Source organism: Giraffa tippelskirchi, chromosome X (assembly GCF_054371585.1).
Source record: "Giraffa tippelskirchi isolate mGirTip1 chromosome X, T2T-mGirTip1v1.2.pri, whole genome shotgun sequence".
In the NCBI taxonomy this organism is placed as follows: Eukaryota; Metazoa; Chordata; class Mammalia; order Artiodactyla; family Giraffidae; genus Giraffa; species Giraffa tippelskirchi.
Genome location: NC_137289.1, coordinates 130,692,715 through 130,717,013, shown reverse-complemented (window position 1 = coordinate 130,717,013; position 24,299 = coordinate 130,692,715). Strand labels below are relative to the sequence as shown.

Here is a 24,299-nt window from a genome sequence, read left to right as displayed (position 1 = left end):
AATATTCTTCATGATTACTATTATTCATTACATTATAATAGTGTTGAGAATGATCCTGAAGTACTCTGAACAAATGTTACAGTGAAATGAATGAATAGAGCTAATGCTTATTGACTTTCTGTAAATATTTTTCATTGGCATAGTCTTTCTCTTAATGTAATATTTTTTCTATTTTTAAAAGTAATATGAGTTTATCATAGAAAACCTAGAAATTAAGAGGTTTTTCAATGTGTAGTTATAAGAAGGACAATTCCATATATTAATCCAATGATTGTTTCAAAAATGGGCATGTGTCCATTGGTTTGCAATGATACACAAACTTACATAACCAAATTCTTAAACTGTTGCTTAAAATAATGTCCTTTTACTCAAAAACCTTCCAATAATTTTCCATTATATACAACATAATTCCAGATGTCATAGCTTTAAGGACATTCCTAATTTAGATACAAACTATATTTTCAGCTATGTTTTCACAAGCCCTCCTGTCAAAGCAAATTCATGTCATCCTTCCACAATTAAACATTGTCTTAACTTTGATTTCACTTATGATTTTTCTCTACCTAGAAAGCTTTTCCTTTTTCTCTATACTTTCTGGTTGTAGACAGATCAAGATTCTGACAAGCTAGTCTGGAGTGACTCGTCACTTATTTCAATTCTTGCAGAGTTTGTAAGCTGCAGTACTGATTTGGCACTTACTCTCATAAATGGATTAGCATGGACTCTTGTGTAACACTTGCCATATGGCATGCTCAGAGTGGGGAGGGGCTGAACTAGTAAGAAGAAAGTCAGTGGGAATGAACTCCACGGACTCCAAGGACAGAAGTTAGAAACCACCCCCAGGTGATGGGACAGCCAGAAATGAGGTCATGTAGAGAGAAAGGTAGAGGGTAGCACATAGCGTAGGAAAATTACTTCCAAATCCTGACATTGCCAGTGCAGAAAAAAGCTGTGCTGTGTGACCAGGGGTGGCTCCTGCTGGCTCTGGGGGCAGAGCAAGCCTAGAGATGACCGGACATGCATGATGGGGATGAGACCAAACAGACCCTGACAATGATCATAACCTGCCTTGACCATTAGTTCTTTTGTATTTGTGTTTACAGCTAAAACTACCTCCATTTTTCTCTACAAATTGACTTCAAGTTCCTAGAAGGCAACTTTTAGGATTTATATTTTATACCCACAGTCAATAGGATTTTGAGGATGGCTGAATCTAAGTGAGAATGATTTACTGACAGACTCAAATTTATGATTTTTAAGTAGCAAAAGTTACCTTCTTTCAAAATGCATTCTTGGCTCAGTCAGGCATGAACAAAGAAAAAATGATGTATTTTAATTCACATGCCAAAAGAAAGTATTCAAGAAACATAACTAGACCAAAAAGCAACTTCTAATAATAATAATAATCCAAAATGTGAGACAATATGAACAAACTGTGGAAAATTCTTAAAGAGATGGGAATACCAGATCACCTTACATGCCCCCTGAGAAATCTGTACACAGGTCAAGAAGAAACAGTTAGAACTGGCATGGAACAACAGACTGGTTCCAAATAGGAAAAGGAGTATGTCAAGGCTGTATATTGTCACCCTGCTTATTTAACTTATATGCAGAGTACATCATGCGAAATGCTGGGCTGGGTGAATCAAAAGCTGGAATCAAGATTTCCGGGAGAAATATAAATAACCTCAGATATGCAGATGACACCACCCTTATGGCAGAAAGTGAAGAAGAACTAAAGAGCCTCTTGATGAAAGTGAAAGAGAATGAAAAAGCTGGCTTAAAACTTAACATTCAAAAAACTAAGATCTGGATCATGGCATCTAGTCCCATCTCTTCATGGCAAATAGATGGGGAAACAATGGAAATAGTGACTGATTTTATTTTCTTAGGCTCCAAAATCACTGCAGATGGTCACTGCAGCCATGAAATTAAAAGACACATGCTCCTGGGAAGAAAAGCTATGACCAACCTAGACAGCATATTAAAAAGCAGAGACATTACTTTGCCAACAAAGGTCCATATTGTCAAAGCTATGGTTTTTCCAATAGTCATGTATGGATGTGAGAGTTGGACCATAAAGAAAGCTGAGCGCCAAAGAATTGATGCTTTTGAACTGTGGTGCTGGAGAAGACTCTTGAGAGTCCCTTGGACTACAAGGAGATCCAACCAGTCCATCCTAAAGGAGATCAGTCCTGGGTGTTCATTGGAAGAACTGATGCTTAAGCTGAAACTCCAATACTTTGGCCACCTGATGTGAAGAAGTGACTCCTTGGAAAAGTCCCTGATGCTGGGAAAGATTGAAGGCAGGAAGAGAAGAGGACGATGGAGGATGAGATTCTTGGATGGCATTACTGACTCGATGGACATGAGTTTGACCAAGCTCCAGGAACTGGTGATAGACAGGGAGGCCTGGTGTGCTGCAGTCCATGGGGTCACAAAGAGTCATACATGACTGAGAAACTGAACTGAACTGATGAAAACTCTACTATTTAACTCATTTCCACAAATGAGTTAACTAACTGGGTTAGTTTCCCAGAATGTTCCTATGTATTTGTGACCTTCAGCGTCTTTTGACACTGTTGACCTCACTGTTAAGTATTCTTCAGTTTAAATGAAACCTTTCCTCCCATCCAGGAAGTATGAAAGACCAGTACAGTGTATATGACTCTTTGTGACCCCATGGACTGTAGCCTACCAGGCTCCTCTGTCCATGGGATTTTCTATGCAAGCGTACTGGAGTGGGTTGCCATTTCCTTCTCCAGGGTATCTTACCCACCCAGGAATCAAACCCGGGTCTCCCGCATCGCAAGCAGACGCTTTGCTGTCTGAGCTATCAAGGAAGCCCAGTACAGTGTATACAGTCATTAAACTGATGGAGTAAAAAACCAAGAGCCATCAACAAAAGCAGAGGAAGTATTGAACACCAGTTCTGCTTGGTGTGAAAACAAGAAGGAAGCAATATGAAACTGACAGCATACTCTGGCTACATTTGTACTTGTTGCAACCTACATTTTAAAAGTTGTCTTAGACTGGAACTGGAAAAATAATAGTTGGGTTAGCTGCACTGTACGCTAGAGACCAGAATCTTGTAGAGATCATAAAAAACAGAAATTGAGGGGCTAGACACCCAGCTGCCACATTACACCCATGAAGTTTAGTATGAACATCAGCAAAAAGAAAATTTTACAGAAGAACAAACATCACAATTGTGATTCCCTAGAAAGATGCAAATATGGGACTGATACAGCAATATATGTGTGTGTTATATAACACATATATATACAATGGGGTTTTACCCAAGTGGTAAAGAACCCACCTGCCAATGCAGGAGACATAAGGGATGTGGGTTCAATCTCTGGGTCAGGAAGATCCCCTGGAGGAGGGCATGGCAACTCACTCCAGTATTCTTGCCTGGAGAAACCCATGGACAGAGGAGCCTGGTGGGCTACAGTCCATGGGGTCGCACAGAGTCAGTCACGACTGAAGCAACTCAGCACACAGGACGCATATATATAATATATGCATATACACACACACTTATTCTTGAACAAAACTGTCGTGGTATTTGGGAAAATCTTGGCAGGTTCTGGGCAGGCAAGTGATAATGGCAGTAATAACTACCAGAAATGATCAGATATAATTGCTTTCTAGCAGCTAAAGCCAAGCAAGTAGAACCAGGCCAACAGACCACAATTACACCTGAATAATGGAGCAGGACAGATCAGAAATTCATTCACTGGAATAAGATTAAAACACTCAAAATTGCCATGTGGAGGAGGAACTTGCTAGAAGAGACAGACAGCAGTTTGGCACTTTTTGAATTTATTATTTGTTTTTACTTTTACTTAAAAAGAACCAGCTACAAGTTAACTTGTGTTTTATGTTATTGCTACCAGTTATATTACAACCTAGAAGTATTTCTAAATATGTCGGGTGACATGCAGTGCCTGGTGCAAAGTGTTATTCATTCATTGTATTTGATTTGCAACAGGTGCATTTTGGAAAAAAGTCGTGAAACAAAGTGTGAATAGACAGAAAAAAAGAAAAGGAACTGAAATTTCCAAAGTAGGAATAAATTCATCTCATAATATAATTGACTTAATCTCACAATTGCATCCCTAAAGCAGTTAAAATAAATGAAGTGTTTGCTGGTCAATTTTCAAAGGAATTTCTAAAATAATTCATAGGCTTAATATCTTTAGGTGATACAATTTTTCTCTAATAGAATTTAATATCATGTAGTTAATACCCTTTTCAAAATATAAGCCTGCATTCCTCCTCCTATCATCCAAATTTATTTTATTTAAAAAAATGCCAGACAAAATAATTACTTATCTATTTTATTAATCACTCATAGAATGTCCAGTAGTATGTTTATTTCTTGGTTAAGCTCAAGAAATATCTGCTTATCTCCTTGACAAATCTGGTTCCAATGCTGGCACTAGCCTGATTCTCTGCTCCCATGCTAATACCCCAAGTTCTAAAAAACTTCTTATCTTTTCCCTGTTTGCTTTTAAATGTTTTGGGTTTAGGTTGATCTGTAAATGTGCCAAAAGTAATGATCCAGATTGATTCTTACTTAAAGCGCCCAAGACAGTCGTGCTTAATTTGCTTAACTTAAGTAGCATTCTCAGAAGCTCAAGGTCATGATTCAGCATTCTTTTTTGTGCCAACAGTTTGGAATGGGTGAGATGCCAATTGTTATATGAGTCTACATACTTAAAATTTTAAAAGTGAGCTATGTGATCACAATCAACCCTAGGTGGCACTTTAAAGGATCAAGGTCAACAAAAATATAAAATATTTTATATTATAAATATCCAGGGACAGATTTTATAGTCAAGGTGATTTCTGAACTAAAACAGATGTATACACAGATCATTAACATATGAAAAATGGAGGTAACTTTTTTCAGTCATCTATAAAAACATGGAACAATTGATTGGTTCAAAATTGGGAAAGGAGTATGACAGGCTGTATATTGTCACCCTGTTATTTAACTTATGTGCAGAGCGTATCATACAGAATGCCAGGCTGCATGAATCACAAGCTGGAATCAAGATTGCTGGGAGAAATATCAACAACCTCAGATATGCAGATGGTACTACTCTAATGGCAGAAAGTGAAGACGAACTAAAGAGCCTCTTAATGAGGGTGATTAATAAGAAGTGAAAAAGCTGGCTTAAAACTCAATATTAAAAGAAAAAATAAGATCATGGCATCAGGCCAACACTTCATGGCAAACAGAAGGGGGAAAAATGGAAGCAGTAACAGATTTTATTTTCTTGGGCTCCAAAATCACTGGGGCTTGACTGTAGTCATGAAATTAAAAGACACTTGCTCCTTGGAAGAACAGCTATGCCAAACCTAGACAGCATATTAAAAAGCAGAGACATCACTTTGCTGACAAAGGTCCATATAGTCAAAGCTCTGATTTTTCCAGTAGTCATGTATGAATGTGAGAGTTGGACTGTTAAGAAGGCTGAGTGCTGAAGAACTGATGCTTTTGAATTGTGGTGCTGGAGAAGACTCTTGAGAGTACCTTGGACAGAAAGGGGATCAAACTAGTCAATCCTAAAGTAAACCATCCCTGAATATTAACTGGAAGGACTGATGCTGAAGCTCCAATACTCTGGCAAATTGATGCAAAGAGCCGACTCATTGGAAAAGACCCTGACTCTCATTCTGGGAAAGATTGAAGGCAAAAAGAGAAGGGCAGTGACAGAGGATGAGATGGTTAGATAGCATCACTGACTCAATGGACAAGAATTTGAGCAAATTCCAGGAGACAGTGGTGGACAGAGGAGCCTGGTGTGCTGCAGTCCATTGGGTAGCAAAGAGTTGGATATGACTTAGTGACTGTAAAACAACAACATAGAAATAATAGATATGAAAAGTAAAGAGATGTCAAATACATCATTGATGTAAATATCTCATTTTAACCATTATTTTCAGTTCAAATCTACTAAATTCAATATGTAGTAACATGGCAAGGTTCTCCTTTTTTTTTGTTCTAAGGGTGATTGGAAAAAGGAAAGGATGGTGATTAATACACAGACAAGATAATCATCTTTGAGATAATTAAGAATAGCCTGTCATGGCCATTGATTTGATGAATACTGTAACAGCATTCACTAATTCAAGTCCTGATCCAGTGCACCTGATACTTGGAGAAATGAAGCTGTATTTGCCCATTCCTTAGCTGTAAGGAAGTTTGATATGATTTCCATTTCTTTCTTCTAGTGAAAGGAAGACTGCCTCATGAAGAGACATATTTCAAACACAAGATGGAGATTTAGCTATTGGGTAGTGAACATAGAGGAATGTTCACTACAATACCCAAACCCTAAACAACTTAATGACATGCTACAATTAAACGTTGATGAAGAAAAATACCTACTCCAAAATAATATAGTCACAAATTCTAAGAAATTCAGTAGACACATTACTATTGATACCTGATTTATGTACTTCATGGGATTCGATGTTTTTAATCTCTCTTTATTGAAAATATTCTGCTTTGCTGTCCAAGGTACTACTCTCTCCTGACTTGCTTTCTAATTATCAGTGCAATAAAATCGCTCTTTTTTCTTTTTTTAAATCAGTGAATTGCAATGTACCTCATACTGTTAGGCATGAGGAATAAAGATTCAATTATAAATTGACACAGAAAGATGTACCTTTAATGGAAGTGACAGGCAAGTAAACTGATGATTATACTGATATCATTTGTGTTATAAATAAAGGGCATTATGGAAAATTTGCATTTGGACATTTAAATCAGTTGGGGAGGGGAGGAGTTTTATTTTTTTCAGTGAAGTCTTCTCAAAGTAACTAATGACCAATAAATTGAGCGCTGAAGACTTCTGCATTATTATGCATGCACCTATTTCAAGCAACTAGAAAACAACAAAATATATCCAAAAGAAGCAGAAAGTGATAATAAAGATAAGAGGAGAAATAAATTAAATTGAAAACACACACAAAACAGTAGAGGAAAATAACAAAAACAACTGCTGGTTCATTGACAAGATCCATAAAATTTATAACAACTGTAAAATGGAAAGAAAAAAATCTTCACTTATATCAGGACTGAACGGTAGTTGTCATTACATATGCATAAGGGGATGTTGTGTACAACTAACAAAATCTGTGCAGAATCTGTATGCAGGAAACTACAAAATCCTAATGATATAAATACCTCACACAACATAATGTTAAAATCAAAGTCAGTTGTGTTTCATATTCTAGCATCACCAGCCCCACATGTTTTCTACCTATGCTTCACCTCTAATTTGGACATCACCTGAGCATTGGATAAAGTAAGGTTTAATTACTGCAATTTCCCTTGATATCCTTTATTTATTTAAGGCTTATAATCACAACAACCTTGTTTTCTTCTGTTAAATTTTTTATTTCCTGCACTTTTATTATAAAAGTAATATATTTTCAAATATAAAAATGATAATATTCATCTCTATATGCTAGACACTACACTGATAATAATATACAAAGTATTATCATTAATTCCTCACAATTCTAGAGATAGATTAAATTAACATTCCCATTACATACATAATTAAACTGAGACACAAAGATTATGTAAAGAATGTTTTTCACAGACAAAGCAGTACATTTCTGTGCTTAGGGACACACAATGGATTCAGATTCTATGTATTAAAACTCTAGCATCACAACTTACCAGTTAGGCACTATAAGCACGTCTTCCTCCATCATTTTCTTCATAGTTGTAAAACACAGATTCCATCTGAATAAAAGTTAACATTTCACATTATAAGATCCCTAGTATAAATACATAAACTTATATACAGACATATAGCATTATTTTTCAGTTCATATACATGTATGAAGCAACAACGATAATTAAATGCAGATAAAATAGAGTACCGGAGAAGGCAATGGCGACCCACTCCAGTACTCTTGCCTGGAAAATCCCGTGGACGGAGGAGCCTGGTAGGCTGCAGTCCATGGGGTCGCTAAGAGTTGGACACGACTGAGCGACTTCACTTTGACTCTTCACTTTCCTGCATTGGAGTAGGAAATGGCAAACCACTCCTGTGTTCTTGCCTGGAGAATCCCAGTGACGGGGCAGCCTAGTGGGCTGCCGTCTATGGGATAGCACAGAGTTGGACACGACTGAAGCGACTTAGCAGCAGCAGCAAAATAGAGTACCATTCAAAATGGTTTCTATCAAATGCTTTCTTAAAAATATTTGTTTTGGCTGCTGTCATGTAATCTGTGCAATATACTGCCAGCATTTCTCAGTACCCAGGATCCAGAAGGCAACGGAATAGGGTAGATGCCTAGTTCAAACATTATAGAAAGAGCTCATATGTTCCATGAGTCTATAAAAACAGTCAGCGTTATTATTCTATATTGTTCAATCAATCTCACTTGGCAACATGAGTTTCATATTTTGGCATATTAGCTAAAGTTTTTTAAAACTATTTATTGGATAAAAATGTATGTGAGAAATTTATGAAAAGTATTTCTGGAAAATGCAAACACAGATAAGATACGGATTGTGCTCATTAGTAGTTTATAATCCATTTGTATATATTTAGAGTGAGGTGGCAGAGATGGCTTTAATACAAGCAAAGATTGATAATCAAATGATAACTTTCATAAAAGTAGGCCTAAATAAATTACTATAAGTGGGAAGAGAGAGAAAAATTATTCCTAGATATGGTAGTCAGAAAAGGATTACATTATCTAACAAATAATATGCACATATCTGTCTTCTTAAATTGAACATTTCTATATAAATTATTTTGAAAAATATTTTTCTAATACCTGTGCAAGAACTTGAAATATATTATTAAATAATTATAATAAATATGATTCTGAGGTAATTCAATATGGGATTTTTATTTTGTAAAATCATTCAGATCATCGTTTATCAGTTAACATTGCATAATGATGTGTCTATCAGTAGAAACAAAGCAAGCCCCATATTACTCCACTTTCATTCTTCTTCAAGAATATCAGCATACTTGGACTCACATACCACTCCTAGACATCTTCTTGGAAGCAAAGATAGGGACCATGAGTCATTCATATTTTTTATTCACAAACATTTTTACTATGTGTCAGGCATTCTTCTAAGTAATAAAGGTAACATCATGGAAAAAAGAAAAATGTCTCTGAACTTACAGAGCTTTAATGGGGTAAGCTGACAACATATAAACAAACACACACACATTAATAAATATACATATATTGTATTGGCAGAGGCTAAAGGCCATGAAGGAAATACAAAAAGACAATACAGAATAGGACATGCAGTAGTCCAAAATGCAGTGCTAGTCACTCAGTTGTGTCCAACTCTTTCCGACCCTGTGTACTGTAGCCTGCCAGGCTCCTCTGTCCATGGAATTCTCCAGGCAAGAATACTGGAGTGAGTTGCTACTTCCTTCTTCATGGGATCTTCCTGACCCAGGAATTGAACTTGGCCAGATCCTTTACCATCTAAGTCACCAGGGAATATGACACAGAGCACTCGTTTACAGAGAGTATAGTTGGGGAAGATGCCTATGAGGAGATGACAGAATATTCGTGGCAGATAAAGCAGCATGAGCAGACACTGTGAGGTAGAGATATTAAACTCTGAGAAACAGCAATGAAGTCTGTAATCTTGGAGTGAACCATGCAAGTTAAAGAGAGGTATCAAAAGGTAGGAGATCCAGGACACTTTAGGACTTTGCGTATCCCTTGGAATGAGATGCGAAGCCATTAGAGGATCTTAACAGGAGGAGGCATATGATGTGACTTAAAATTTTAAATGACCATTTTTTTGGTGTTGATCACAGCAAGTGCATGAATAAAGATGGAGCAGGGAATGTGACACTATATACAAAAAATAATTCACACTGGATCAGAGACTTAAATGTAAGAGCTAAATAAATGAAAACTATAGGTGGAAACACAGGAGATCTTCGGGACCTAGAACTAAGCAAAGACTTCTTAGCTGTAACACTAAAGTATGGGCTATGAAAGAAAAAAATTTGATAAGCTGAACCTCATCAAAATTCAAACCTTTTGCACTTCAATATGCAACATTAAGAAATGAAAAGATAAAGAACAAATTGGCAGATAATATTGACAGACACATATGCAGTATGAGATATGTGTCCAGAATTTATACATTAAAAAGAAACCTTGACACCTCAATAAGAAGAGAAACAACTCAATTAAAAAAAGGGAAAAAAATAGGAATAAACATTTTGTCAAAGAAGAAAGATGAATGGCTAACAAGCACATTAAAAGATGCTAAACATCATTGGTCACTGTTGTTTAGTCGCTAAGTCATGTCCGATTCTTTGTGACCCCATGGACTGTAGCCCGCCAAGCTCCTCTGTCCATGGGATTTCCCAGCAAGAATACTGGAGTGGGCTGCCATTTCCTTCTCCAGGGACTCTTCCCCACCCAGGGACCAAATCTGCGTCTCCTGTGTCTCCTGCATTGACAGGCAATTTTTTTTACTACTGCGCCACCAGGGAAGCCCCTCATTAATCACTAGGGACATGCAAATTAAAACCACAATAAGATACCATTCTGCATGCACTAAAATGATCAGTATGGACAAGAAAGGATGTGGGGAGACAGTAACCCTCATACACTGCTGGTGGAAATGTGAAATGTTATAACCACTTTGGGGAACAAGTTTGCCATCGAAAGTTAAACATGAGACTACCATATGATCCAGAAATTCTACTACTGGATACCTATCTAGGGGAGATAAAAACATGTACACAAAAAGACCTACAAGTCAAAGTTCATAAAGAATTATTCACAATAGCCCCAAACTAGAAACAACCTAAGTATTCATCGGCTTATATAAAGCATAGACAGAAATGTAGTATACCCATACAATGAAATACTCTACAGCAATAGAAAGGAACAAACTACTGAAATATATTATGTCAGGGATGAACCTCAAAAATATTATGCTAAGTGAAAGAAACCAGACAGAAGAGACTATATATTCTATCATTCTACTTATTTCAAATGCCACAGATATAAAAAGACAAGTGGTTTCTAGAGCTAGGGTTGGGAATGGGGAATAAGCATGATGGATCTTATCTTAAAATTAAGAGGATAATAATATTTTAAAACCGTTATACTGTGGTGGTTGAATTACTGAGAAAAGTTATTAGAATCATTGAATTGCACACATGAAAAATTATTAATTTTATGATATGTTAAATACATTTCAATAAAGCTGTTTTAGAAAATAGTCGAATCAGGAGGCTCTAATTGAAGTCAAAGGAAAAGATGATCATGGCTTTGTTCAGTGAAGAGAATAATAAGTGGTCAAAACTTGGATGTATTTCAAAGTTAGTGTCAACAGGATTTACTCCTGGATTTGATGTGAAATATGAAAGATAAAGGAGTAAGACAAAATCATTTCAAGCTTTTACCCCTTAAAACTAGTGGTAGAATGGAGATGTCAGATAGCAAATAACATGGATTAGGTTAAGTCAATCATAAATCAAAAGTTTGGTGTTAGACATGTTGAGATTGAAATGCCTATTATATAGGCAGGTGATGTCAACGACAGTGCTGGAGTTCGGGGAAGAAGCCAGGGTGGTAGGAAAAACATATGTAGTCACTGGTACAGAGCTTTTACTGAAAGCTAGATGAGTTCACTAACAGAAGGGATGTATAAAAGAAAAGACAAGAAGTCAAGGGATTAAGCTCCAAGACACTTTAAAGTTTAAAGATAGGGATAATAAAGAGGAACTTTCAAAGAGACTGAGATGGAGCAGCCTATTAGGAAAAACAAAATCCAAGAATTTGGAATACCTGAGGTGAATTTGAGTGTTTCAATAAACTGTGACTGATTTGAAGAAAATGAGAACTGAGAATTAAGCACTAGGATGGTAACATGGAGGTCAGCAGCAACTTTCAAGAGGTGGTTTTTGGTGGAGTGCTGGGAATAAAAGTCTAATTGAGTAATATCACGATTAATTTTATGTGTCAGCTTGACTAGGCCACAGAGTGCCAAGATAAACATTATTCTAGGTGTGTTTGTGAGAGTGGATCCAGATCAGATTAGCATTTGAATTGGTAGACTAAGTAAAGAAGACTGCCGTCCTCAATGTGGACAGACCTCATTCAACTTGTGGGAGGCCTGAATAGAACAAAAGGCCAAATAAAGGAGAATATATTCTTTTTGGCTGACTGTTGATGAGCTGGGACACTGACATTCTCCTGCACACATACTAGAACTTGTACCATTGGTTCTTCTGAGTCTCCAGTTTGCCAACTGCAGATCTTGGGACTTCTCAACCTCCATAACTGCATGAGGCAATTCCTTATATATATATATATATATATATATATAATTTCTTATATACATAAATTAAAGTTATATTTATAATTAAAAGTAATTCATATATATTTCCTATTGGTTTTATTTCTCTGGGTAACTTAGACTAATATAAGTGGGTTAAAACAAGAATGAGAGGAAAATAGTGAATTACAATGAGAAGACATTTCAAGGAATTTTTCTCCAGAAGTGAAATGAACAATTACAATAGCAAGACTTAAATTTAGTATGCTGAGCAACAAAGATCTATTGTATAGCACAGGGAATCATATTCAATATCTTATAATAATCTATAATGGAAAATAATCAGAAATGCACACACACATCCCCTAATGGCAGAAAGTGAAGAGGAACCAAAGAGCCTCTTGATGAAGGTGCAAGAGGAGAGTGAAAAAGCTGGCTTGAAACTCAATATTCAAAAAACTAAGATCATGGCATCTGGTCCCAACACTTCATGGCAAATAGATGTGGGGGGAAATAGAAACAGTGACAGACTTTATTTTCAGACTTCTTCCCAAAATCACTGCAGATGGTGATTGCAGCCATGAAATTAAAAGATGCTTGCTCCTTAGAAGAAAAGCTATGACAAAACTAGACAGCATATTAAAAAGCAGAGACATCACTTTGCTGACAAAGGTCCATATAGTCAAAGCTGTGGTTTTTCCAGGAGCCATGACAGATGTGAGAGTTGGACCATAAAAAAGGCTGAGCACTGAAGAAGTGATGCTTCCGAAATGTGGTGCAGGAGAAGACTCTTGAGAGTCCCTTGGACTGCAAGGAGATCAAACAAGTCCATCCTAAAGGAAATCAACCCTGACTGCACATTGGAAGGACTGATGCTGAAGCTCCAATACTTTGGGCGCCTGATGCGAAGAGCCGACTCATTGGAAAAGACCCTGATGCTGGGAAAGATTGAAGACGGGAGGAGAAGGGGATGACAGAGGATGAAATGGTTGGATGGCATCACCGACTCAATGGACATGAGTTTGAGCAAACTCTGAGAGATAGCGAAGGACAGGGAAGCCAGGCATGCTGCAGTTCATGGGGTCACAAAGAGTCAGACATGAATGAGCGACTGCAACAAATACGTATATATGTGTATACACACACACACACACACACACATATAACTGAATCGCTTTGCTATATACCTGAAATAACACAGTATTATAAATCAATTATAAAAATACACTTGGGATCCCACTGTCACAGGATCTTAAAAGAAAGATGAGGATGAGCTGGCTAATGTGGTTATCCAGGAAAAAGAGGGACAAAGTATCAAAGTCCTTGAAAAGGCATGAAGACATGGGATCCATTGCATCCACTGCAAGTCAGCCTTAGAAAGGATTTCGGACAGGTTATCAACTGAAAGGGGTGGGTAGGAAACAGATTTGTTGTTAGATTTGGAGGTAGGAGTTGGGAGACTTCTCTTTGCATTGCTTCTGTTTTCTCAATGAAATAAGAAAACAGATCATCAACAGATAGTAAAAGGGCTGTGTAGCACGGAAGAAGTGTTGAGGCTTGAGAGAAGAGAAGAGAGTATGAAATAATTATAAGAAACAGAGGAAGTCTTATTTACCTAGAAAAAAGAATTTGTGGTAACATTAATATACAACTATATGACATATTCAAGTGATAAACTGTAAGAACTGGGTAGTAAGAGAATTTGATTTAAACAGGTTTTACAGATGACTATGGTAACCAGGCAAGAAGGGAAGTAAGTGAAAGAGAGTGAAAACAGGGCAGTTAAATAAATTATGAGTGCTGATGGGTGTAAACAATTGTTGCAGAAAAGGTACTAGAGGGAATGTACTGGAAAGGGAGAAGGTGAGACTTAGAGAGCGGAATTTGTGAAACTGAGATTATGGATGAAAAGTACATATTGGGAATGATAATGTCTGGCATGAGCAGAACATTGGGTTTATGTGAAGTGGAGGCCGAGATAATTATAAGCGAGGAGATCAAGAAACTGGAGCCCATGTATTGGAAGGACTCTCTAACCACCATGCATTATATCAGGAGTAGTACACAAGGTAGAAAGAGTTAATGAGGTCCAAATATTTTCAAGGCATGAGGGAAGTGAGACAAGTCTATAGAGGTTTGCAACAAGGAATAACGGGATAATGGAGAAACCAAAAAGCAAAAGCTTCCGTGTAGATATGTTTTCTTAGGGAGGAGAGCGAGAACAATTTAGAAATAATAAGAAACAAAGAGGGAACTCTTCCAACCTTCAGACCTTCAAAATTCTATGACAAACACAGGACAGAGAACATGACCATTTGAGAAGCCACTACATAAGAAGTAGCAGCTTAGGGAGACAGCTGTGTTTCACTTAGATGAAAATGGTAAGGAAACACAAGGAGCGATATTTCTGAAACTTACATGTACATGCAAATTAACCAGAGACCTTGTTTAAATGCAGATGCTGAGCTCTGGCCTAAGATTCTATTCTGCTTTACTAACAAGTTCCCAGGTGACGCCAACAATTTGAGGAGCAAGGCTATAGGGAATTTCAGAATCAAGAATGAAATGACTTGGTGAATCAAGGACTGAAAAAAGTGAAAGTGTTAGTCGCTCAGTCCTATCTGACTCTTTGCAACCCTGTGGACCATAGTGTGCCAGGTTCCTCTGTCTATCGAATTCTCCAGGTAAGACTAATGAAGTGGGTAGCCATTTCCTTCTCCTTGGTGAATCAAGGATTGGTAGAGATGAAAGTCAAATATAAGGATGAGGATGAGAATCTAGGTGATGTGTGATGAAGTAGGGACCCAGGCCTCTTCGGTGACCAAGACAAAGGGATTTTGTATAACTGAACTGAAACTAATCATCTGTGCATAATTAATAATCATCAGGCTATCCAAGCAGGGGAAGCACATGAAGAAGAATTTCTTGCTAGGGAACCCAGAGCTTCATTATTAGTTTTGAGTTCAGACTATAATTGACAATGTCAGGGTCAAAATAACATATGGTCCTAGAAGTGACTGGGACTCTGTGGATGTCCCCTGTCTGCTTTTGATGGTGTTGTGACTTATTCCTCTGTCATTTTCCAGTATGACTTAGAGTAAAAAAATTCCAAATTGACATGGAAAAAAGAATAGGAAGGTTTACTCTGCTCTACATTGATTTTTATCTCCCCCTCCTTTTTTTTTTTTTTTTACAACCTTCCATCCTTGAGACTTTGCGTATATAGCACTACCCACGCATTATTTCTATTCTTGTGAATGATATTAAATTCTTAGTGTATTAACATTTACCTCACTTTAAAATCACCTAGAATTGGGCATTATTAAAATGAGCCTGAAAATAAGGAATTTTGCCATTTTATCTATCCATAAAAAAGAAAGGTCTGCATTTCAAATTCCACATATAGTCAGAATATATAAACTGATGATAAAATCATATACATTTTTGGAGATGGTAACAATTCCATTTCAAATTATAATGCAAAGAGAAACTAAAGTAATCACGTAAATATATTTTAGATACATGCAAGAACAAATTTATGAAACATCAGCATCTAACTATTGCTAGTCTTTCTCACTGGTATATAGAATCAATCATTCTGAAATATTGAAATGATCTCAAGTCAGTGTAATTCAAAAACAAGGTATTCAAAGCCAAATGTGAATATAGATGCATATTCCAAACCCCTCATCATACACATTTTAACCATTAATATGTTTAAAATAGTAATAAAACATAAACGGACTTATTCATAGGGCTAGGTAGGGAATTTTAGCTTTGCTCATAAGCACAACTGCTAGAAATCTCCACTGAACCAAATATGCAACATAAAATATAGTGTCAGGATACTACGTTTGGTTACTTTTTTTTGCTATGAATCAACACAGAACCAAAACTAACAGGATGAAGATCTCTGAGTTCCAAAGCAAGTCATGCTTAGAATGGCAAATACTTTCATGAACAAATATTTGGATAGCCACTGAAATGAATGACAAGGATAGTGGAACTTTCAAATGAACTACAAAGCAAAGTTTTTCTGAACATAGCATTTGCTGCACTTTCACAAAATAAATTAGGCACAGTTTTCCTTCTCAAAGGCTTCACTTTGGGGTTTGCTCTTTCCTGAGTCTACAGAGGTGTCTTTTTTTTTTTTTTGGCTGTGCAGCCTGGTACGTGGGATCTTAGTTCCTCCACCAGGGATTGAACCCGTACCCCTTGCCTTGGAAGCACAGAATCTGAACCACTGGACCACCAGGGAAGTCCCTACAGAGATGTCTTCTGATGCCATAAAAAAATTAGGAAAGCTACTATGGATCACGGATGGTTTAGTGAACAGCTCTGTAAGAGGTATCCGTGACTCATGTTTATTTTTGAATGTTGTGATGGCCTAAGCATCAGTAAGGTAGGAGGCTGCCACTACTAAATCCATACGTGCTGCCGAGCAACTCTGTTGAGAGAGTCTGTGTAGAGAAGTGATGAGAGCTGGCTTTGCCAGCAGCTGCCATGTGGTTAGAGAACATAAGCTGAGTGGGCAGAAGAACCCGCTTAGAGACTTACTGAAGCACAACACTCAGATGAGGTAGCATAGCTGTGGGCTCCTGGGAGCAAGTGTGGCAGAGCCAATAGCTCTTTTGTATTTGAGCTGTCAGGCAGACTGTGAGCAGAAGCAGCAGGGTGACAGACTGCCACTTAAGCTACCAGCAGAAGGCAACATATCATTAAGAACATGGAAATATAAAAATGACTGTACCGGAACTCTCAGTGCTAAAGTCAGGAGAGTCCCTTCCACGAGACCCAGATGAAGGCATCTGGTGATATTTTTATTCAAATGATAAATACTTTCTATCAGAAAACAAGAGTCAAGTATTTAACCCAGAGAAACAGTGTATCACACAATCAGTAATAAATTGTACCAGCTCTAGAAATGTGAAAAACCTTTAAATGAATCATCCCCTCCCCAATATTCTATATGTTGCAAAAGACATTTTTACCAAAAGGAAAGGGATAACTTATGTTAGAAAAGGTCTGCCCTTTTCTTGACAGTGCTATTTACCACCCTTTGGATGGTTTCTTACTGAGCCTCAATATTCTGCTCTTTAAAATGGGGATAAACAGCTAATTTTCAGTTTTAGTATTTTGAGTATTAACAATATTTTAAGAATGCCTGACATTTGGTAAGCATTAGATACCTGGAAGTTGTAATACTTAGTGCTCATTAGAAAAAAATATATATCGTTTCTATTTGGAAAGCATTTTCTTTGTTACAAAATGCTTTTTACACATACTCTTGGGAACTAACCAGAGCAACCATTCTTATTAACATTTTGTGGATAGAGGATCTAGGGTTCAATGATGGTGACTCACACAAGTCTATAAGTGGTAGAGATTGCACTAAAAATCAAGTCTCTTGACTTTAATTCCAGTTTTCTTTGACTTGCAATCACTTATGAAACATGGATCTAATATAGCTTGATTCAAATGAAATGAGCTTTGATCAATGCTAAAAAACACAGGAGAGTATGGAACAGTATGAGAAATAAGAGATGAAGTGCCTACCACACAGATTTTTGTTTCAAATCCTCCCTCCCTCTCTCCCCACCTACTTCCTCCCTCCCTCTCTCTACCTCTCCCATTCCCTTCCTTCCTCCTCGCCTCTTTTTCTCCTTCTCTCTGTCATTCTCTTCCTGTCCCTTTTCCCCTCTTCAACTCCTCTCAATTTTGGGGTGTACTTTGCAAAAGACATCAACCATTACCCATAGAGAGAGGAGTGGTTTCACTGACTCCTAATCAATTCTCAATTGCATTTCCCTCCACAGAGAGAAGCAGTAACTACAATATACTTAGTGGGTTTCGTTCCACTCAGTGTTTTATATATTTGCCTATTTTGAGAATTGGAATGCTCAAAATAATAATGAATAGAATTATATTGTACAGATATTCTACAACTTGCTTGCATCTCTCAACATTATATTTTTGAGATCTGTTTATGATGTGTGCGTGCATGCATGCTAAGTCACTTCAGTCATGTTCAACTCTTGCAACCCCATGGACTGTAGCCACCCAGGCTCCTCTGTCCATGGGGATTCTCCAGGAAAGAATACTGGAGTGGGTTGCCATACCTTCCTCCAGGAGCTCTTCCCGACACAGGGATTGAACCCATGTCTCCTGTGTCTCCTGCATGGCAAATGGATTATTTACCCACTGAGCCACCTGGGAAGCCCCTGTTTATGATGAGTTAGGCTAACTGGTGGTGCTAGTGGTAAAGAATCCACCTGCCAATGCAGGAAACGTAAGAGACTTGGGTTCGATCCCTGGTTGGGAAGATCCCCTGGAGGAGAGCATGGCAACCCACTCTTCTTGCCTGGAGAATCCCATGGACAGAGGAGGCTGGCAGGCTACAGTCCATGGGGTCACAAAGAGTCAAACATGACTGAAGGGACTTAGCAAAAGCAGGCTGAGTCCAATAATTTGACTGTTGAGTAGCATTCTGTACTATGGATAGAACTCACATGTTCATGTTTTATTTATTCCTTAACCTTCTTTTCTACTGATATAAATGACCCAATCCTTATTTGGAATTTGCTAAAAGTGCTCTTTTCTGAATCCATATGTATTTATTTATGCAGTACGCATCATGAGACTAGAATATTTATCCTAGACAATAGAGTTGTCTTCTAATGGCTTCATAGATAGGGAAGTTAATAGTATTGTACAAATAATCTATATTCATAATTATTTGTGCTCAGTGTATTATATTCTAAGACAATTTTCTTAAAATCTTTAAATTTTATTTTAAATGCTATTTTATGTTATTTTTCAAAGACAGGCACTTAAGTCTATACAAGTTTATGACTTATATAATATTTCTCATAAATTTTGACTTTTAGGGAACCCTCCTTCACTGTTAGTGGGAATGCAAGTTGATGCAGTCACTGTGGAAAATAGTATGGTGGTTCATCAGAAAACTTAAAATAGAACTACCATATGATCTAGCAATTCCACTCCTGGGCATATATCCAGGGAAAACTATAATTCAAAAAGATACATGCACCCCTGTGTTCACAGCAGCACTATTCACAAAAGTCAAGACATGGAAACAACCAGAATGTCCACTGACAGATGAATGGATAAAGAAGATGTGGTAAATACATACAATGGAATATTAGCCATAAAAAAGAACAAAATAATGCCATTTACAGCAACATGGATGCAACTGTAGATTACCATATTAAGTCAGAAAGAAAAAGACATATGATATCACTTATATGTGGAATCCAAAATATGGCATAAATGAACATATCTATGAAACAGAAACAGAATCACAGAGAGAGAACAGACTAGTGATTGCCAAGGGGGAGGGAGTTGGGGGAGGGCTGGAGTGGTATGTTGGGCTTAGCAGATGTAAGTTTTTATATATAGAATGGATCAACAACAAGGTCCTGCTGTAGATCATAGGGAACTATATTCAATATCCTGTGATAAATCATAATGGAAAAAATGTAAAAAAAGAATATATATATATATGTATAACTGAATCACCTTGTACAGCAGAAAGGCATTGTAAATCCACTATACTTCAATAAAATATGAGAACTAAAAAAGAGGTTTTTTTTTTTTAAGTTCCAACGGACTCTTGACATGTGAAATTCTGTTTTATCTAATACATTCCTTCATCATCTTCTATTTGTTTTGTCAGGTATATATATTGCCTTTCATCTCTGATCATTCAAATTTTATATATCATTTTGCTTTAGATGCTTCTCTCGTGAGTCATGTACAAATAATTTGCAAGAATCTAGTCTCTAACTTGCTTCTGATGAATAAGTTTTGTTGTTGTTAAGTTGCTAAGTTGTGTCCAACTTGTTGCAACCCCATAGACTGCAGCACACCAGACTTCCCTCTCCTTCACCATCTCCCAGAGTCTGCTCAAATTCATATCCATTGAGTCAGTGATTACTATCTAACCATCTCATCCTCTGCCGCTCCCTTCTCCTTTTGTCTTCAATCTTTCCCAGCATCAATAAGTTTAAGTCTTTACATTTTTTATTAACATATGTGTTCAATCTAGAATACTTTAAATTATGTTTTCTTTTGCATATTTTCTTCTTGCTATTCTATTACTCTATTTTAGTAGATTAATATTCATAGTTAATTCTATATTTAACTTACAAATTTAGAGTTGGCCTATATTTTATTCCTCATTCTTTACAAGACAAAGAATTTATTTGAATATCTTCTACCTATCATCCATCTATTGTTTAATACTATTTTTTAATTAAACTTTGCTTTTAAACTATACAAAACTTTTATTATGATCTTTTTAAAACTCACACAACATCTTCAGGATTTACCACTTTCCCTTTGACTCAGTTCCTTTCTCCTTGGTTTATTTATTTATTCTTTTTCTTGTTGAGAGTTATGCCCATTAGTGGCTATTTTGAGGACAACCTGTGAAAAGTTAGCCTTCTTTATATTTAATTGATTATAAATGTCTTCATTTGTCCTCTATATTTTTGCTCAAGTTTCCTAGGTTTCAAATAAATATTAGTTTTCGAAATAGCTATTGCTTATTGCAAAAAAATGAATCATTACTGAACTATTTGGGACATAAAAGTGTTTTTTTTTTTTATAAAAAGCTTTTTGTAATAGCAAAAATGTCATAATCACTTCCAAGAGACTTTTAATATAACCCCGGTGATAATAATAGTCTGAAATGTTATTTATTTTTGTTTTTAAATATTTAGTGAAATCACTTAAAAGCTTTTTACAAAAGCTAATAAAATTGCTTTTTACTTTTTTCTATGGAGCTGAGTTTCAAAATTGATCATAAAACCATGAACCAGCATCAGAAGTTTACATTAATTGTAAAGTTCTGACACGTTTGAAGGTTCCATCCAATGTGTGTCACAAAACTTATTTAATGTAGTTAGACTAGTTTTCTTGGAATCATTGATCTACATTTTAACTTCAGGTTAGTATTTTCTTTTCATGTGAAAACTATTAAATAACTAGATTTATTATTTGCATTCATAGTCATATAATTATATATTAATCCCTACATGTAGTTGCTGTATAGATATGTCCCCAATGCTCTTAGAAGAAACACCAAGGATAATGTTTACTTCTAAAGATATACATGATTCAGTTACTTTAAAATGTATAGTTACGTCTAGAGTTGGATACCAGACTTGAGGACTATATGGCCAAATACCCTCAAAAAGTGTAAGCCTAGCTACTTTATGCTGTAGGCAATGCACTGCAACACACATTCTGCAGTAATGCAATAATAGATGAGATGCTGCTCGGTCTCTGTGAACCAAGCACCAAAGAGAGTCTTACTGGCTAGTTGTGTTTCTCTTTTGTAATACTAGATCTGAACGTTATATGGAATGCTTCTGTCTGAATTTCAGAAGATATGTGGGCCACTCTGATTGTAACTGTCATTTTCGGATATGCACAGGGCAAGTTCCACATTATAAGAGAGAAAAAGTCAACAAATGACCATTATAAAAGGTCACAATGCATGGCAGCTTAAACAGAATGGAAGGAGTTGGGGTTATATCAGGGCTACATTGTCGGTTCTTTCCCCCTTCCCCTGTGTTTCTATTCCTATTATCAGGTATTACGGGATGTCATGAAGAAATATCACCAGAGGTCCTTGGGCTGCAATCTTTAAAAAGTTGAGACTGATATCAGAATCCATCTATCTCAACCATTTTAGGAACACCCCTCCTTCTCAATTCACTATATATTTCTTACTTTGGTACCGAAATTTTAACCAATTGTTCTTGCCAAATTAAGCGCACTTAGATTTGATGACAGAGTTCTATCCTCACCAGAGGAAACAGACTGTCTCTTGAAACCTGACCTCTGGTGCTTTCTCTGAGATGATGAATTCTGTCAGGACAGCATAAAGCATCTTACATCCAAGAACCCTGCCAAACAAATAAACAGGAGAGTATTTATTTACTTAGGTATTTAAAGTGTGCAAAGTTAACGAATAGCTTAATTCTGCGATTGACTTCCTTTAGGAAAGACTGCTTTGGAGAAGGAAATTGCAACCCACTCCAGTGTTCTTGCCTGGAGAATCCCAGGGACGGCGGAGCCTGGTGGGCTGCCGTCTATGGGGTCACACAGAGTCAGACACGACTGAAGCGACTTAGCAGGAAAGACTGTACTGCATATGTTCTGAAAAGAGTGTACTTAAGTAAAGGAGGCATGGATGGAGATTTTCTCTCATGTTTTCTAACATGACATGCTGATTAAAAGGAAAAAAATATGATGGCTTCAAATATATGCAAAATTCACTCGCATCTCTTGTAGCATTACTTTGTGCTGTTCAGTTTGCTACAAGAGGCACTCAATTTCATTTTGTAAACAAACACATGTACATATATGCATATATATATATATATATATATATCTTTATACAAAGGACATATTTGGCTCCACTAATTAAGGAGTCAGCAAACTATAACCCACAGCCTGACACCCGTTTCTGTAAACAAGCCTTTATTTTGTAACACAGCCTTCTCTGTTCTTTTATGTTCTGCCTGTGGCTGCTTTTCCACTGCAAGAGCATAGCTAAATAGTTGCATCAGGCCACGTAGCCAGCAAAGCCTAAAACTGTAACTCACTGGCCCTTTAAGAGTTTACCAACCCTTGAACTAATTTAAAACAAACGTTTTAAATAAATGCAGGAAACACATCTGCATAATCAGTAAGCTGTCAGGTTCTTTGCTTCTACAACTAATGCCCATTACTAAATCTTCTTAAAGAATATAATGCACTGAAGTCAATACTTCTTTTTTCTATAAGCATTCTTTGTGCAGTGATCACATGGTTTAGTTAATGAGAATCTGAGGGAGTTAACATAATTGCCAAAGGGAAGCCTGACTTGACCTTTTCATTCAATAAAGATCCAGTTAGATTCTATATGGAGGGACAGTTTGAATATGTAAAAATACACATCAGCAGTTCATTGAGTCTAATGAAGTCTTAGTTATTGATTAAATAGGGTACATCTGACATTCAAGAACCATTGATGAGCTCAGAAATGGGTAGTTCAAATACCCTGATTAAATTAGGGGGAAAGAGTTCAGATGACACTGCCATTGATTTTCTTTTTTTAAATTAACTGTTTACATCATAACATCCATATTTGTAGAGTCCAAATAAAAAGAGGATATATAAACAATTTAACTACATAATCTCTTGAAAAGTTTTATGACGTTTCATTATTTAGTGGTATCAAATTCTTTTGTTTTTCTATAATTTGAAAATCTTTTACTTTAAGTGAGACATCATTGCAACTAAAGACCATGGTTATTCCCAAGAGAACGAACCAGACAAATGATCAAATATTTAACATAAAGGGATATGAGAGATATTAAATATAATCAAATCCACGGTTAAAGATAATTAACATTGACAAAATTAGACAGGTTTTAGGTTTCTTTAGTCACAAGTTTATGTAACATAATAGTCTAATTTATTCTAGTCAAGAGTCTTAATCCATTGCATCTAAATAAAATTAAAAGATTTGGTTAGGAGAAGGTAACAGGCAGGAAGGCCAGGGGTCTCCAAACTGAGGAAGTAGGCTGCAAGTGTTAAACATATTTTATCTCTCTCTTAAGCAGCAGGAGGAAACAAACTGGTGATAATTTTTTTTCCCCTTCTCTATACAAATTTAAAAGGTTTCTTTTAAAATACTGTATTGCCATAATGACACCTGGTTCCACCTGAAGTTAACTATTCTCAAATCTTGAGTTAACCAATGCATTTTTCTTATGGAAATGTTTGTCTTAAGCTATGTTAATATACTATGCATTTACCCCAGGCTCTGTCTTCAAGTCGGTTCAGCCTAATGGCTCAGAACCACTTGACAAACCAGTATGTTATACTCAGACATTGTTCCCCTAATCTATGTAAACGAAACTATTTGTATGGTAATCTGCCTTTCTATAAGATTCGAGTCAAT

General features: G+C 36.6%; 1 long non-coding RNA gene across 2 annotated transcripts in view; it reads right to left on the bottom strand.

Annotated features, from left to right (window-relative positions):
- Positions 1 to 24,299, bottom strand: part of LOC145535951 (uncharacterized) — a 617,716-nt gene that overhangs the window by 516,523 nt on the left and 76,894 nt on the right. For both annotated transcript variants that reach the window (XR_014075550.1, XR_014075551.1), the window contains exon 2: positions 7,706 to 7,771. This is a non-coding gene — a long non-coding RNA (uncharacterized LOC145535951). The remainder of the gene's footprint in view (positions 1 to 7,705; positions 7,772 to 24,299) is intronic.